The 15380-nt window shown below is 50.1% G+C and overlaps 1 long non-coding RNA gene across 5 annotated transcripts in view; it reads right to left on the bottom strand.

Annotated features, from left to right (window-relative positions):
• Window positions 1–15380, bottom strand: part of LOC112995009 (uncharacterized) — a 189575-nt gene that overhangs the window by 100888 nt on the left and 73307 nt on the right. The gene's annotated exons all lie outside the window — the stretch shown is intronic.

Raw genomic sequence — 15380 nt, 5'->3', positions numbered from 1 at the left:
CGGTGCCTGCCAGGCTTTGGACATGGGCAGCTGACTCTCCCCTCTGCCACCTCTTCTCCTGGTTAGGCAGCACTGCTGCATCAAGAGGGGCCCAAGCAATGAGCCACTCCGGGCAGCTGCAAGCCCGGTTGTTTCTTCCTGTGCACAGCTGTGGTGCTCAATGGCAAGTCCATATCTGAGCTGTCCTGTTTACAGACACCTTGAAGGGATCAGCTTTCATGGGTGTGCTTTTCCATTTCTGCTTTAAATCCTACGTGTGGATGAGAGAGAGGAGCTGGAGCCAGGGGGCTGGTGAGGAGAAGAGAGGGCTCAACAGAGTGATGCTAGTAGCTGTGCCCAGCTCCTGGGGCTGAGAAGGAGAGGAAGGTGCCTACCCTCATGCAGACCAGCACTGGCTCACTAGGACCGGGAGAGCAGCAACAGGCAGGGCTCCGCGAGGGGAAGCAGTCAGCTGAGGAGGGACCAGGCCCAGCAACACACCTGCAGTGAGAGAGCAGCGAGGCTGGGTGAGGCCAGTTGACATACAGTGTCAAACCACAGGCACCTCAGCTCTAAAATCAGTCCTGCTTCATGGTTGTGAGCATGTCCCTCACCCTCTCTGCAGCCCTGGCCCAGGCTTCTTGGGGGAGGAAACAACAGTCCTCGGAAGACAGGCACAGTGGGGTCACACCTCAGTGCTGCTCACCAAAGTCCTCAGGGATACCTGCATATCATTCACTGCTGTGGAGCTTTTGAGCCAGCATGCACTCAGCAAAACTGGAAAACTAAACACTCGGTGTTGTTGTTAGCTGTAATGAATCCTGCAAATAGTGAAAATGCAATTAATAATAACACTTAGCACTGCCGTGCTGCTTTTATATTTACAAAGCATTGTGTAAACATTAACTAATTAATCTACTGTACTTAGCAATTATATAGTGCTTTGTATTTTCCAGGACCTGTACAAACATTAACTAATTAATCCACTTAATTATTTCCATGTTTTATATGCTGGAGCTCCACATACCGGCAGCACAAGGAGGAAGCCTTTGCAGGGAGACTTGTCTGCGGCTCTTCTGCACTCTCAGCAGTGCCTGCCATGTTTTGGGGAGACACCTCCGGCAGGCAAAATTATTGCCAGCTGGGCCAAGGATACAGAAAGCCTCCAGGAAGCAGACACAGAGATTTCTACCACAGAATCACAGAATCACGGAGTGGTTGAGGTTGGAAGGGACCTCTGGAGACCATCTGGTCCAACACCCTGCTCAAGCAGGGTCACCTAGAACAGGTTGCCCAGGACCGTGTCCAGATGGCTTTTGAATATCTCCAGGGATGGAGACTCCACAACCTCTCCGGGCAACCTGTTCCAGTGCTCGGTCACCCTCACAGTAAAGCAGTTTTTCCTGATATTCAGACAGACCTCCCTGTGTTTCGGGTTGTGCCTGTTGCCTCCTGTCCTATTGCTGGGCACCACTGAAAAGGGTCTGGCCCCATCCTCTTTACAGCCTCCCTCTAGATACTTATACTCATTGATGAGATATTTGATAAGACCAGATATTTTAAAACTGAAAGGGGCTCAAATAACAGCTGCAAGAATGATTTCATATCTTCAAAACCTGCTTTGCAGTGGAAGACTAAAGTTGCTCACTAGATTCAGCATATCAAAGGGAATTAAAAAGGTGACTTGATCACAGCCCATAAACTCTCACACAAGGATAACATATGAGACACCTAAATAACCTCTGATCAGATTCAACACCTGGAAGACAAAGGTAGAAAAACTGGAAATAAAATTCACTTTTCTAAAAGTAAATGCAAGCAATGCCTGGCCGGGAAAGGCGATCCTGAGGGGCAGCTGGAATTAAATTTTGGAATTGTATTTTGGTGCACTTCACTGATTTCTGCAGGTTTTACTGTTGCCTCAGGGTTGATCGCTTGCAGAATACACATTGGTCTAGTTAAAGCACCTAGGTTTAAAAAAAACAAAAATCCACAGGTATGAAGTATTAATCTCCTGGGGAAATGAGGGCAGATACTCAGCTGTATAGTATAAGGGGAAGCAACACACTGCCTTTCCCACTGCACTACCCTGGGAGCTGAATTGTCCTGCTATTACAGGGTGCCCAGGAAATTGGACAATCCACCCTAATTACTAAAAATGCAGAAATTTGAAGCATTTTCCATCAAAAAAATCCTAAAAGAACTAGGTCTGCCAATCAAACTCTTCTAAACAAGCATTAATGTACACCCACTCGTGCAGAGCTGCATCTCTCTGCTGTTTATGCCATTTTAACATTGTCAACAGAGCTTGCTGAAGCACTCACAGCGCTCTCCTGACCTCCATTATTTACGATGGCATGTGAAATTGATTGTGGTTGAAAGATCCTTACTGGAATAAAATGAGCTTCTCAATTATTGCCACACGAATAAATCTCTGTTTTCCAGTGATCCCCCCTAGGGAGCACTTGTATAACCCTGAGTTCATGACAACAGATATCTCCAGCTGGGAAAATACAGGTGACTGCATTGTAATGGTTGTCAAGTTACAGAACGGCAGAGGTCAAGTGATTCTCTCTCCCTGTGACCATAGGGAAGGGAAGCTCCGGGAACAACGCAAGGCTTATTGGTGGTTCTAGATGGATAAATGATAAACTCTCCAGCAAAGCAACTTGTAATATTTCTGATACTTTCTGTGTAACGCAGAGCAGGAAATATGCACTAAGTATTAACGAGGTTATGAAAAGATGAACAAGACGAACGAGACTTTCAGAGACCCAACCTCCTATCTGCCTTTCTTCTCCCAGAAAATCCTCAGGTAGGTGTAATTCAATAACTAAATTTAGCACATTACAACAATCCTGGGAGAAATCTTACTGCTGGTTTTACCTCTTCCCCCCAGAATGCAGAGTTCTAAACATACAATTGCAAGACCGCAGAGAGCATTCCCACCCGTCCGTCTGCCTTAGGCTTGTGCTGCAGTGCCTGCGCGCAGGGCTAAGCCGGATGCCACAGGGCTACACAGCAGAGCACCGCTCTGCACGGGCACTGACACCCGGCACGCCCTGTCCTGCCTGGAAACACGAGGTTCTCCCCAAGGCTGAGCCCTGGCAGGTGCTGACTCCAAGCTACTGGTTTTCCCTCCCTCGCAATGGGCAGTCAAAATAGGCCACGGCAGGTCCTGGCTGTGATGCCCACATTATCCCGCAACAGGACTACGAGCAGAGCTGAGAGGGAAGGAAAGCCCAGCCTGGGAAACCACTTCCAGTCAAACCTCACGCTCCAAGACCAACACCTTGCGGCCAGTGTCACATGAGTCTGCAAGCTCAGACCCAGCAGTCTGGGGCACCTGCGTGCTGCTCATCCCCTGGGGTAGCTGGACTGACTGCTCGTTCACCAGAGCCAGCACGTCCTCCAGCACCCCTTCCAGATCATCCTCCAGTACTCCTCCTCGGGACCACGTGAGAGCAGGCAGGACTCTGAGCCGGCCTGCTCACCCCGCCTGCTAGACAGCCTCTTTGCACGCTCCCAGGAGGGCTGCCGCGTGCCAGGGTCTGCTGCAGGCAGAGGACGTGCAGACAGAGCAGCGCCTGCCTGTGACTCAAGCCAGCCCAGCTCAAGGGAAACCGCAGGGTGCAACAGAAGCAAGAGGAAACACCAGTGTTGCCCCAGAGACTTACAAACGACGCGGTGCGGAGAGGGGAGACAGACAGGGTATGGATACGGTTATCTCTGTGCTGCAGGTCTCGGGGCGCAGACACCAGTTCCGTTTTTGAGGGACTGGTGCTGCCCCCGGCACCTTGGGGTGCCTAGTGCGGGGCGGGGAGACGTGGGTCCTCACAGCTGCCCCTTGTTGGGGTCCCCGCTGCAGCCTTGGCTCCAGTCACTCCCCAGCCCCGCTGATGGGACTCTAACCGCTGGGCACGATAATCACCTTGCTCTTTTCCTGAACACTGCCCTTCACAGACCGGAGGAGGAGGGGCTCCGGCAGCCGGGCCTTCCTCCAGAGGCAAAGCCATCCCTCCCAAGGCGCAGCACTCGGAGCACCTGGTCTTGGGGAAACCCGGTCTCCACTGCTCCAGAACTTCATGGGAGCAGACATCCGTCTGCTCGAGCCCCCATTCCCAAGCCGGCATGGTTACGGACTGGTAGTACAGCCAGACCTTCCAAGGACCACAGTGCGCCAAGGATCTCTCTTGCACCAGTTAACACTGCTTTGCTGTTCTTCCAGTTCTTTTTTTAAAATCCCTTGTTCCTAGTCTCCCGGGGGATTCATTGTTCAAAGCATTTGACTATACTGTCTTGGTGACCTTTAATATTAAAGAACATTATTAATTCTTGATTTATTTAAAACAGTCTATTTTGACATGATAGGAAGAACGGACACCTCTGTATTTCAGGATTATAGGCTATCTATTAATCAAATACCAATGACAGAACACTGAAACCTTTCCAAATTCCCACTGAAGCATCTCTCTCCCTGCTCCCTTCTCCCCCTTCTTGTTACAGAGACCTTCACACGAGCTCTGGAAACTGGCACACTCAGAGGAGAGAGGAGTTCACCCCTCTCCACGCTGACCGCCCTGAGCTCCCACTCTCCGGGTAACCTGGCCCCCGAACAGCCTCTCATCACATCCCAGCACATCATGAACGCACTTATCTCCACTGGTAAAGACCTGTTTTCAATCTCAGAACCATTTCACAAGAATCACCAGACCAGATCAGCCCAAGACCTGTCTCTAAAGACCAGTTTGGACACCACAGGGTTCATACACCTGCAAAATCATCCTTCCTGTCCCTCCACCTACTCAATGCTCCTCCTCCGGTTAGCGCAGCACAAACCCTTGGGTGCAAGAACATACAGTAATACAGAAATTCTGTTTAACTCCCATCCACACATGTAGGGCAATTCTGTATGCTATAGCTCAAGAACTAGCTCTTCTCTAACTGTGCTTCTTTATGGCACTGTCACACAGGCATATATGTACAATTATGTACAAGAAAAGGTAATTTAACATGAAAAACATTGCTTCTCTACCGAAAGGACATGTCCTGCAAATGAACTCCAAATCATTTGTAGAATTATCCTGAAGAGGTTCCATGTACACATTTGCTTCTAGTGAGACGCATCTTATACTGTAATAGAGTTAACTTTATCTCTTTCATTTCCTGTTGAAAGTACACATACACCCTCTGAACATGCAAACTAATAGTGTACTGCAGTGACAATACCTACTGCCAAAGACCATCCTCAGCTGGAAAGAAAGACAGGGAGGTCCCTTTCTTTAATCAGGACTTGTTTGGTGTCCTCACTGGGAAGCAGACTGAGATTAGGACTCTGATGGGTTTCCTGAAAGGGATATTCTGTGTTCATCATGCAAGATGATGAAAAAAATGAGTGTAATTTTTGCTGGTGATGTCATAAAAGTGATTCATAATACTGAAAATGAAGCATCTTGCTGTGACAAAGAAATGGTACCAACTTTGTACAAATCTGGTCTTGAATAGGATATTACAATTTGCTCTTAAGACTTTTTTTGATTATTCTTCAGAGTTTGTCTTAAAACGCAGAGGCCACAGTGCCAGAGTGCAATTCATTTTACCTCCTCCCTACTCGTGTGGAAGGTAAGTGCCCAATCCGAGGCAACAGTGCATGTTCCTAATGTGATGGATGCACAGAGGTGGATCAGTAGCCCTGGAGATATCTGTTCCTTTCCAGTAATTACCGATGGACACCTGAATTTTACCTGGCAAAAGCTGGGCAAGATGAAGCACAGGCTTGCTGCACAGCAAACCGGGGCTGATGGCTAACTATCTTTAGAAAGACTGAGTCTCCTGAAGAAGCAAGAAAGATGGAATGAGCATCCACCTTTCATCACGTGACGTCACATCAGTCCCTTACGGACCATGCCGGGATGTTACCCACGAACAGGCAGAAGCAGGATGGGATGCTCAAAATGACATTCTGAAGGTAACATTTGAGCTCCTTCTTCCAAAATACTTTCTCCACATTGTACTGAGAGACAGGGAGAGGCAGGAGGTCTATGCAGAGAATGAAAGAAACAAAGCCCAGTAATAGAAACTGACTGGCCAAACCAAGTTAAAGTGTACTTTGGCCTCCTAATTCTTGCTGATGTATCATGGGAATTACAAATGCCTGGAGGAATCGCAGGTGTTGCAGCTTTTTTTCCTACAGCTATGAGAAGTTTTCAATTTGACGGCAGATGAGAAGGATGAAGAGCATGAGACAAACTGGCTGCATGTCATGATGGAACAGATAACGTCTGCACAGCAGTTTGCAAAAGTTTTAAGTTCCTAGACCAGATTTCATTGCTTCTGAATAACTGACACCTTTCAGAGGCCAATTTCTCTTTAGACAGCGTATCTAGGATAAACCTGCAAAATACAGTACCAACATCTTCTTGTATTGTGATCCTAGGACATTATATCCTCTCAGCAGAGATGCTTCTCAATTCTCTCATGCTCCCTTTTATACTAGTCCCTGCCCAAGCCTGCCTTTCCCAAAAACACATTTATCTTGCATCAGTTTTGATGTCTATCTCTCCCTGTCCTCTCTATCCACAGTGCCTTTTGGAGAGGGAAATAAGCAAGAACTCAGATCTTATGCAAAGCAAGAGTGGAGGAGCCATTTACATGAAGGTGTGACACTCCAGATATTATTTCTTACCACATTCCCTGTGCATTGTTACATAACGTTTGGTATTTTGGCTGCTGCTGCACATTGAATAGAGGGTTTCCTTGACTTGCCTGCAACAATGCCCAGTTCTGTTTTTTTGAGCAGCTGCACTTAACTTAGATCCCATAAGACATATGAGTAATTCAGATTATTTCTTCTAATGGGCCTTGCTCCGCATTTGTCAGTAGTGGACAACATCCTACTCCATGTTGCTCTCAGCTAGCACTTCCATGAAGAACATTACGCACCAAACTCCGGCCTAAAGTCTCCCCTGCACCTGTCTATCCATTACCGGACGCACCAGCTTTGTTGGGGTGACTCTCACCAGACATCATCTTTCAGAATGACACCGCAGGAGCTGTACACCCAGCCAAGGAATCAGGGTATGTTTCTTGCAATTCAAATCTTCTCCAGATTTCAGATGATCTGCACCAGCCTGGATCACTGAATCACCGTCTCATCTGTCTTAGGCTGTTCTGCTGCAGACAAGGTCATCCTCTGCCTGCCTGCTGCTGCACGAGGCACCACGCCCTCGCTGCCTCTTTCTGTGGGGTTTTCAGCACAGAATGGCTCCTCTCTGCTTGAAATAAGCGTGTGGGAGGTGGGGACCAGTCCCCTGAGCACCACAAGCCTAACCTCTGTGAGCTGCTAAACCAAGTGCATAATCTACTCCTTAAACAGTTAGACAGTGTTTAATATCTCCATGCAATGAGGGAATGTTTTTAATATCCCTGTTCTCTCCTCTCTGCCTGAAGAACGACAGCACACGCACACCCTCTTAGCGAAGCACGCCCAGGAGGGCCGGCTCCTCTCCAAGGGGCCGCCGAGCAGGGTGCCAGCCAGCCGTGGGTTCTGCGCCATGAGCCCCAGCCTCACACTGCCCCATCCTGTCCCGGCAGCTCGCCTCTTCCAAAGCCGGCCCTCTGGGAACACCGTAAACATCCCATCATAAAGCTGAGGAACTCCACACGCCACACGCGGCTGTGGCAAGCCAGCAGCCCTCAAGACCTGACAAGGCGCAGGCGGCAGCTCAAACACTTGTGGCTGGCAGGAAGGGAGGAAAGGGGCTGCTGGAGGTGCTGCCACAAGCTGCCTGCCCCGAGGACACAGCACTGCTGGAGCAGCTCTACAGTGCCCCAAGGGTGTGGCACCAAAGGCAGGTCTGGGCACATCTTCAGACACTGGAAGAGGAGCCCTTGTCTATGCTGCCCTTAGTTTTATGTGTCATAACCGTCATAAAAATTATGAAGAATCACCTCAGATGTATGCAAAATCACTCCCAGCTTTGCAAGAAGGGTCCTGTGTCCAGCACGCAGCTGTCCAGCTCTGCAGTGAGGTTATGACAGGCCCAAGAAGGAAATCCTTCCCTTGTCAGAGACACTGCCTTAATATTCCTTTTCCATGTAGTTTTGATTAATTCAGCTTCATTTCTATGTCTCTTGCAAATTAATTGGTTAGAAAAATGGGAATCATTAAAAAGCATTAATTTCTTCCATGTTTCCCTGAAGCAAAACCCTTCAGTGCTGCCTCTGCCTGCTGTGCTCCTTGTGAGCAGGACGAAGCACAGCCCAAGGCCTGGGCTGTACCAGGTGCTCATGGGTGTGCAGGCTGCAGCCTTCCTCTTATGCTTACCCATGCACTCTTACTTATCTTCTTGTATTTCTTGGTGAAATGCGTTTTAAAATTGCCAGTAAAACAGAACATAAGGGCACACACCATTTAAGGACTGGAAGCTAAAGTGTGCCTGCAGCTGAGCTCCCCAAGGGGCCACAGAGATTTTCCACCAGTAACCCAGGTCCTGCTAGGAGCACATGTGGTGCTGCAGCTGCTCACCTGGGAGCAGGGACAGCCCCACACTCCCGGCGAGTCCAGCCCTCTCCAGCTAGCCAGGGGATACGCTGAGGAAGGGGCTAATCAGACAAGCTACTCTGCTGGCAAGCAGCCCCGGCACTCTGCGGGGAGCAAAGCCCAGGAGAGCCACGGGATGCTGCTGCTGCTGCGCTCCTGACGTGAAGCAGCATAGCAAACCAAGGCAGCACAGATGCAGGGCGCGGGCCAGGCTTTGGCACGTTTCCCAGTCCAGTCACTCCCTGTGCAGGAAAGGTGCAATGCTGAGAGCCGGGGGCTGCTGCAGCCCACGCACGAGGCAGCAGGAGTTCCTGCCCTCGGGGTTTTGCAGTTCTCCAGCCAGGCAGACAGGCATTTCTTTGGGGACAGCTGACCTTGCCTCAGATAACTCAAAAGCCTCCTCACCATAGTAACAACTGCGCAGGGTCAGATTTGCAGCGGTATAAATCAGCACTGCTCTCCCAACAGAGCACAGCTCACAGGCTGTGGGTGACAACAACAAAGACGGCCTCGCCGTACTCCCCACACGCTGCAAAACCTGTGGGCAGGGCTGCAGATCTGCGTTTAATTCCCAAAGACTGGGGCAAGGAGAACTGTGTAGATGAGGTGACTCGATGGCCAGAAAGCTGCTATTTACAGCCCATGCACCTTGGAAAGCTGGGAACCGTCCGGAGAACTTGCCAGCCCTGACGGGGCACCCAGGTGGGGACCGCTGCAGCAAACCTGCACCAACCCTAGCAGGGCACCACGCACAAAGTTAGAGCAGCAGTGCTGCAACTTACGGTGGTTTCATTCACATGGATCTCCTGGGACTCTTCATTCCCTTTGCCTGCTTTATACCTAATAAAAAAAATCATGCCAGTAAGCAAGATAACATACCTTGCCCGTGTAGCTGACAATTATTTACAGTTACATTAACAAACAGACCTAGCAGACTGCTTAATAAACATAACATTTACATTTTCATTGTAACCTATTAAAGCTGGATTCTTTCAAGCTGCAGAAGAAGGTTTTCAAGCATAGAAGAAAGGTTTCCAAAAAGCTGATATAAATATGGCTACTCAAAGGGACAAAAATCAGGCATTCAGCAAGCTGTTTTTATTCACCTGAAAAGACATTTATTCTGACTAATACAGCAAACACTGCCCATGGTCCCTGGTAATTGGAATTCTGATGGAGTTTGCATTGGCATTTTAACACCAATTAATAACTGTTTTTTAAATTTGCATTTATTAGAAGATTTTATGTGTCCGGGAGGAGAAAAAAACAAAAACAAAATGTTCATGAAACATTTACCAGTACCGGTACTTGCAAGCCATTGACTTATTCTGAAGAATAACAAGTATTCTTTTGCATCTTGGCTCTGTCCTGTAAACGACAGCGGGGTGGCTCTCAGCAGAGCACTTAGGCCAAGCGGGCAAGTACCCGGGTGCCCAGATTCTTCCAGTCCCCGGGGAACTAGGGCAGTGGGACTCTGCAGTATGGGGCAAGGGAGCAAGGGGGTGCTGGGGCAAGGAAGCCTTATTTACCCTGCTGTCCCAGTTAGAAGGGGAGACCGAGTAAGAGGCTCTGTGCCCTTCCACAGAGGTAAGCGAACGGGCTCTCTCAGCGCAGCTCCTCAGGGCTGCCAGCACCCTCGGAGCTCCCCAGTGGGCCTGCGTACAGGCTGGTGTTGGGAGGGCAAGGGAACTGTGACACCAGGTGGCAAATGCACGTCAGGAGCTGGCAGCTGGGGCATTACTTTCTATGCCGGGTGCTGGATTCCCCAGGACGGCGCGTTGATGCAAAACTGAGGGCAGCAAAGCACATGCTGCATTGATCTTAGGGCTGCGAGCGCCCAGGTTACCTGCAGGCAGGGCAGGGGAGTAACGCGATCGGCAAGCAGCAGTTGCCGACACAGGCAGGACGAGAACGGCAAGAGAGCGCAGCTGGCTGCAGCTCTGCTTGGGAAACACCAGCTACAGGGGAAACTGGCGCCACAGAGCTCCAGAGCATCTCAGCATCGCTCTTGCCCCAGCAAGGAAAATCACTCAGGACACAGAAATAGTAAACAAATTTTAGAGAAAGCTCTGTCCTCTAGAGGAAGACAAAGGAGGAGATTTTAACCTGCAAGCGTAAACACAGATGACACAAACGGTGCTGATGTCAGACAGCCGTGCTGCTGTCAGGTGCCAGCATTCCCAGAGGGCTCTGCTCTGACACGCACGGCCTTCCCCCACCGCCCTGCCCCGCTTCGCCACCAGACTCCAGTCACACAGAGTGACGTTGCTGTAAAAGGCTGCAAGAAGGAGTGGAAAAGCAGGAGGCAGGACAGCTCCAACCAGCAGCAGTGCCCCGTCCCACTGCAAAATGCCAGCACAGAGCAGAGCTGCTCATCTGCAGGATCAGGGAGGTCACGGAGAGGACAGAGGAGCTGTGCTGGGGAGAGGGACAGTGTCCGAAGGAGGGCAAGGCCAAAGGTAGAAGAAGAGGGGCCTGCGCTTCTTTGTATGTCTGCATAGTTGGGAGCCAGGGAGATTTTCCAGGTCAGTTGTGGCCCCTTAGTAAGGTCAAGGGAAGGGGTAAAAGGAGCAGAGAGACATGCTTTTTCCCAAGGCCTCCTGAGCCTTTGTCGCTGCTGGATATAATCAGTGCAGAATGTGACGGTGTCCACGTGTTCTCTGCCCTGAGCAGCACTGGCACGAGCAGCAGCTGTGATGAGCCACAGCTGAGAGGTGCCGCATGGTCCCAGAAGCAAAGGCTGGACAGCTGGGCTGCAGCACCTGCAAGGACTGATGCTCCTAGCAGCCTGCTTTCAGCATCACACTCTGCAGCTGAATCTGCTACATCGCCCCCCATCCGCTTGCCTGGACCAGCGCCCGGCGAGCGCACGCAGTCCTGCAATCCCACCGCCTGCTCGCCGAGCAAACCCGGGGTAAAGGCATGCCCAGGAGCCCCTCCCTGCCTCTCTTCTGGGGGCCTCCCCTGCCTCGCCGGGGGGAGGGAAAGCAAGTGAGCTCAGCTCCACGAGAAATAAGCAACCCACGGTGCTGTGCTGCTCTTGGGGGAGTCAGGGGTGAATCATAACTTCATCAGCCTACAAGAAAAAGAACCAATTATCTGACAACTGTATGCAGTCCATTTCAGTGGGAGGCTCATAACCTAACCAGTCCTTGTAGTCAAGGAGAATAAAATATATGCTGACATCAGTATACAGAAGTTCCCATTGGAAGCCACTTTCACTGCAGTGTCATGAATCTTTTCAGAAACAGCTTGAGAAGATTCATTCTGTGTATCAATCTTCCCGGGTAGCTGAGCTGACGGTGGTCGTACATAATAACGCTTAAGTCAATTCACATGCACAGTCAGTGGCTGTCTACAAGTCTTGGCCCTAATCAGTACATTAGATAGAAACTTATGACTAATAACTCTGAAAGGGCCTCTCTGGGGGCAGCAAAATGCTCCTCTTTGGCCACTTTCAGCTCCTTGGGCATGTGCTGTAGCCACACACTTTCCCCTTGGCTCCAGGAAGGGAGAATGGAAAGTCGTAACTCTTCTTCTGTTTGCTCAGGTGACATATTTTTTATGAGCCAAATTCTTTACCTTATACTTGACAGTGTTTCTGCAACTTTATGTCTGTCCTGTAACCACAGCGTCTCGCTGGAGCAAGACCAGAGACGGTAAAAGCTGCTGGCTCAGCCCACTCCATGACGGAGGGGAAGTGGGAAGCAGACCCCCCTCTGCTCCAGCTGCCCTCTGCTCAGGCACCACGGGTGCAAGAGGTGGCTGGCTCTTGAACACAGATTGCTCTCCAACAGCAGCAGTCCAGCTGTTGTGCTGTGCTGGTACCAGTCATCAAATGGAGTGAGTGTGAGCATTATCATGGAGCTGAGCGCATGAACCAAATTAACTGACTGAGAACTAAGTGCTAGGAGATTCAGCGGCTCTAATGGAAACAATGACAGACAGAGATGTTGAGCAGCCCTGGAACTGGAGGACAGTGGCAGCAAGCCCAAGGCAGCCACGCTGGAATGCTCCTGCAAATGTGTAAGCGAAAACATTGCATGCTTGAGTAAAAAAATCACAGCAAAGATGTGCTTGTTTCAGCTTTTTGGTGCTAGTGTGACACTTTGTTCTTAATGGCAGAGGTCCAATGAAGAGCAAACATGCAGGTCATTGCATTCCCAGGACAGGGCTGCACACAGCAGATGCTGAGCACTGCAGGCCACCAGGATCAAAGGACAAATAAGAAACCATCTTCCCTCATCTCCATCACGAGGTCTCTCCCCAGGTGGAAGCACACCAAGCTTGGCAACCTGCCACAGGATTTTAGGCCCTTATGAATTATAAAAAGAGAGAAGGAAACTGAGGCTCATTCTCACCAGTCACAGGAGACATTAGAAACACTCCCATCCTTTCCCTGGTGCTTCCACACCAGGCACATGCTGCTGCCCAGAGAAGCTGCGCCCAGCCCAGGCCACAGAGACGCAGTATAAGATAGGCCACGATGTCCTTACCCCGCACTGAGCTCTCCCAGAGCCCGCATCCCGAGGGTCTAAGGGTTCAGTCCGACACCACGGCACAGGGCTGGCGAGAGCAGCCAGCACAGCAGCCCGGTGGGAGCAGCCGCTGCCAGCCCCCCTGCACGCAGCCACCTGGCAGCACTGCTCTGCTCTGCCCCGAGCAGCTCCCATCCCCAAGCCCACACAGCCCCTGGCGATTCCCATTACCGAGATCTCTGCTGCACAGTGCGCAGACGTAAGCTGGGAATACCTGGAAACATGCTGCCTACCAAAAACAATGTTCTGCCTTGTTTTCAAGATAAGCTGCCAGGAACAAGGGACTAAACTCCTGACATGCTGAGATTTTCTGTAAGAAGAGGTTCATTTTCCCAACATTGCTTTCTGCTCTTTCAAGCAAGAAGCTTGGAGAAAACTGCAGTATTCACATTGACCTTCTTGACTCCTGATATGGGAGACTCCACAGTGAATCCACAGAGAGAAACTTGATTCAGAAGCTGAAAACCCTTCAGGGGAAATGAGGTGGAAAGAAACAAAGAGAGAAAGAGAGAAATGCAGACAAAGAAGAGGGAAAGCTGAGATGGCAAGGAGCAGAAAGGGAATAGAGATTCATCGACTTTGTTTATTTACTTACTTCATTCAAGGTTATTCTAGCTTTCTATCCTTGACAGCTGATAAAACCTCTCTGCTGTCCCCAAGGGCCAACCCGTCATTTCCTACAGAAACAGCATGCACAGCAGGTCATTTTTAAAACTTGTTGTGCCAAAACATGAATGGGAGCAGTAGCATCATCACCACTTCTGCACAGCTTCAGAGCAGCCACGCCGGTCAGGCAAGCAGCCAGCCCCTTGCCTCGCTGTGAGTGAACATCACGAGACTGATATCCGTGTGCACTGCTCTCCAAGGGAGCCCTATGCAGCACTGGTGGCTGGAACAGCACTTTGGGCTGCAGCACCTCTGCTGGAGTCAATTCTCCGATGCCTCGGAGCATAAGTCTTGCTGAAGCTACAAGAACACGGGGCACTGGAGTCTCTTTACTACAATATAGACCATTGGCCAAATAACTGAATGTGTCAGCATCACCACCTTGTTGCTCCAGCCATACCTCCTGTCTGCCTGGAAAACTCAGCTCACAGAATTACAAACTGTTGGAGAAAGTCCCCTGGGAGATGTCAGCTGTGCCAGCACACCTACCCTGCCCGCAGCCCTCATGCGTGTGCTGGGACACATCGCTTGGCTGCTCAGGCCTGTTGGTGTAGCATGGGAGCTAGACAGTGCTCCTGCCACTGTTCAAGCAGAGCTTATTCACCACATGTACAAGCAAAATGGCAAAATCCTGCTCCCTTCACCTCCTGCCCAAGGTCTGTGCCTAACACTGCTATCGGCAGCTGAGCCAACTGGTCTGGGTCCAGCTCCAGGCAGTCTCATTGGCTCCATTCAGCCCTTGTCCCAGCCTCGGACATGCTACCCCATGGCATATAGACACAGTTAGTGACACTGGCCTAGCAGGTGACAGAACACACTCCAGGAAACAAGAGGCTCGTTGTTGTTCCTTCCTCATAAATGCCTGCTTCTTGCATGCTAAAGTTCTCTTCAGGTAAGGCAGATAACTCAGCATGTTCTGATCTTTTGAGGAAAGACGGCTTTCAAATTGCACTGGGACATGAGACACTGTCCCAGTTCTCTGCTGTATTTTAAAAAGATCACAAAGCTGATGCTCAGTGTTTTCAGAGCCATCCCTCAGCCCTCCTGCCCCCCTATGCAACACACTGTCTGTAGCCTCAGGCCATCCACGGCACACACCAGAGGGAGGATTTATAGGCCGTCTGCTGGAGACACAGAACAAACCCTTCTCCTTAGGCCTTCCCATCACTGCTGCCATCCACCACCTCATTCTCTGCCTGACAGTGAAAGGAGTTATGAAGAGAAGTATTTGTGAAATTACTACCGAAGCACCTCAAGCCAGCACATCCCTCAGAAGGCAGAGTCCCTGGGCGGAACGAAGGCCGAAGACAGCCCAGCTCTGGTACTGCTGGAACCACTCGTTACATACGCAGAAAAGCCCCTCTAGAAGAGATATACTGTTGTTGGTAGATTTTCAGATGTAAACAGCTCTTGACTGTCATTTTCTTTCTCTGAAGTGTTTTTTTTTCTTAAAATGGTAGCAGACCACCTTAAAACTCCCCCCTTCACAAACACAGAGAGAAGAACTGGACATTAACCTCCCGTCACCCCCTTTTACACCAATTACAGTGGTATGGAAGCCACCCATTTAACAGATGAAGTAACTGAGCCTGTATTTTCTGTTGACTGTCAGAGGAAAGTAGCATTTGAGAGAGAATTTTCTATTCACTCATACT

Source organism: Dromaius novaehollandiae, chromosome 14 (assembly GCF_036370855.1).
Source record: "Dromaius novaehollandiae isolate bDroNov1 chromosome 14, bDroNov1.hap1, whole genome shotgun sequence".
NCBI classification, from domain to species: domain Eukaryota; kingdom Metazoa; phylum Chordata; class Aves; order Casuariiformes; family Dromaiidae; genus Dromaius; species Dromaius novaehollandiae.
The sequence above is the reverse complement of the archived record's forward strand: the minus strand, read 5'-3'. Positions and strand labels throughout refer to the sequence as shown.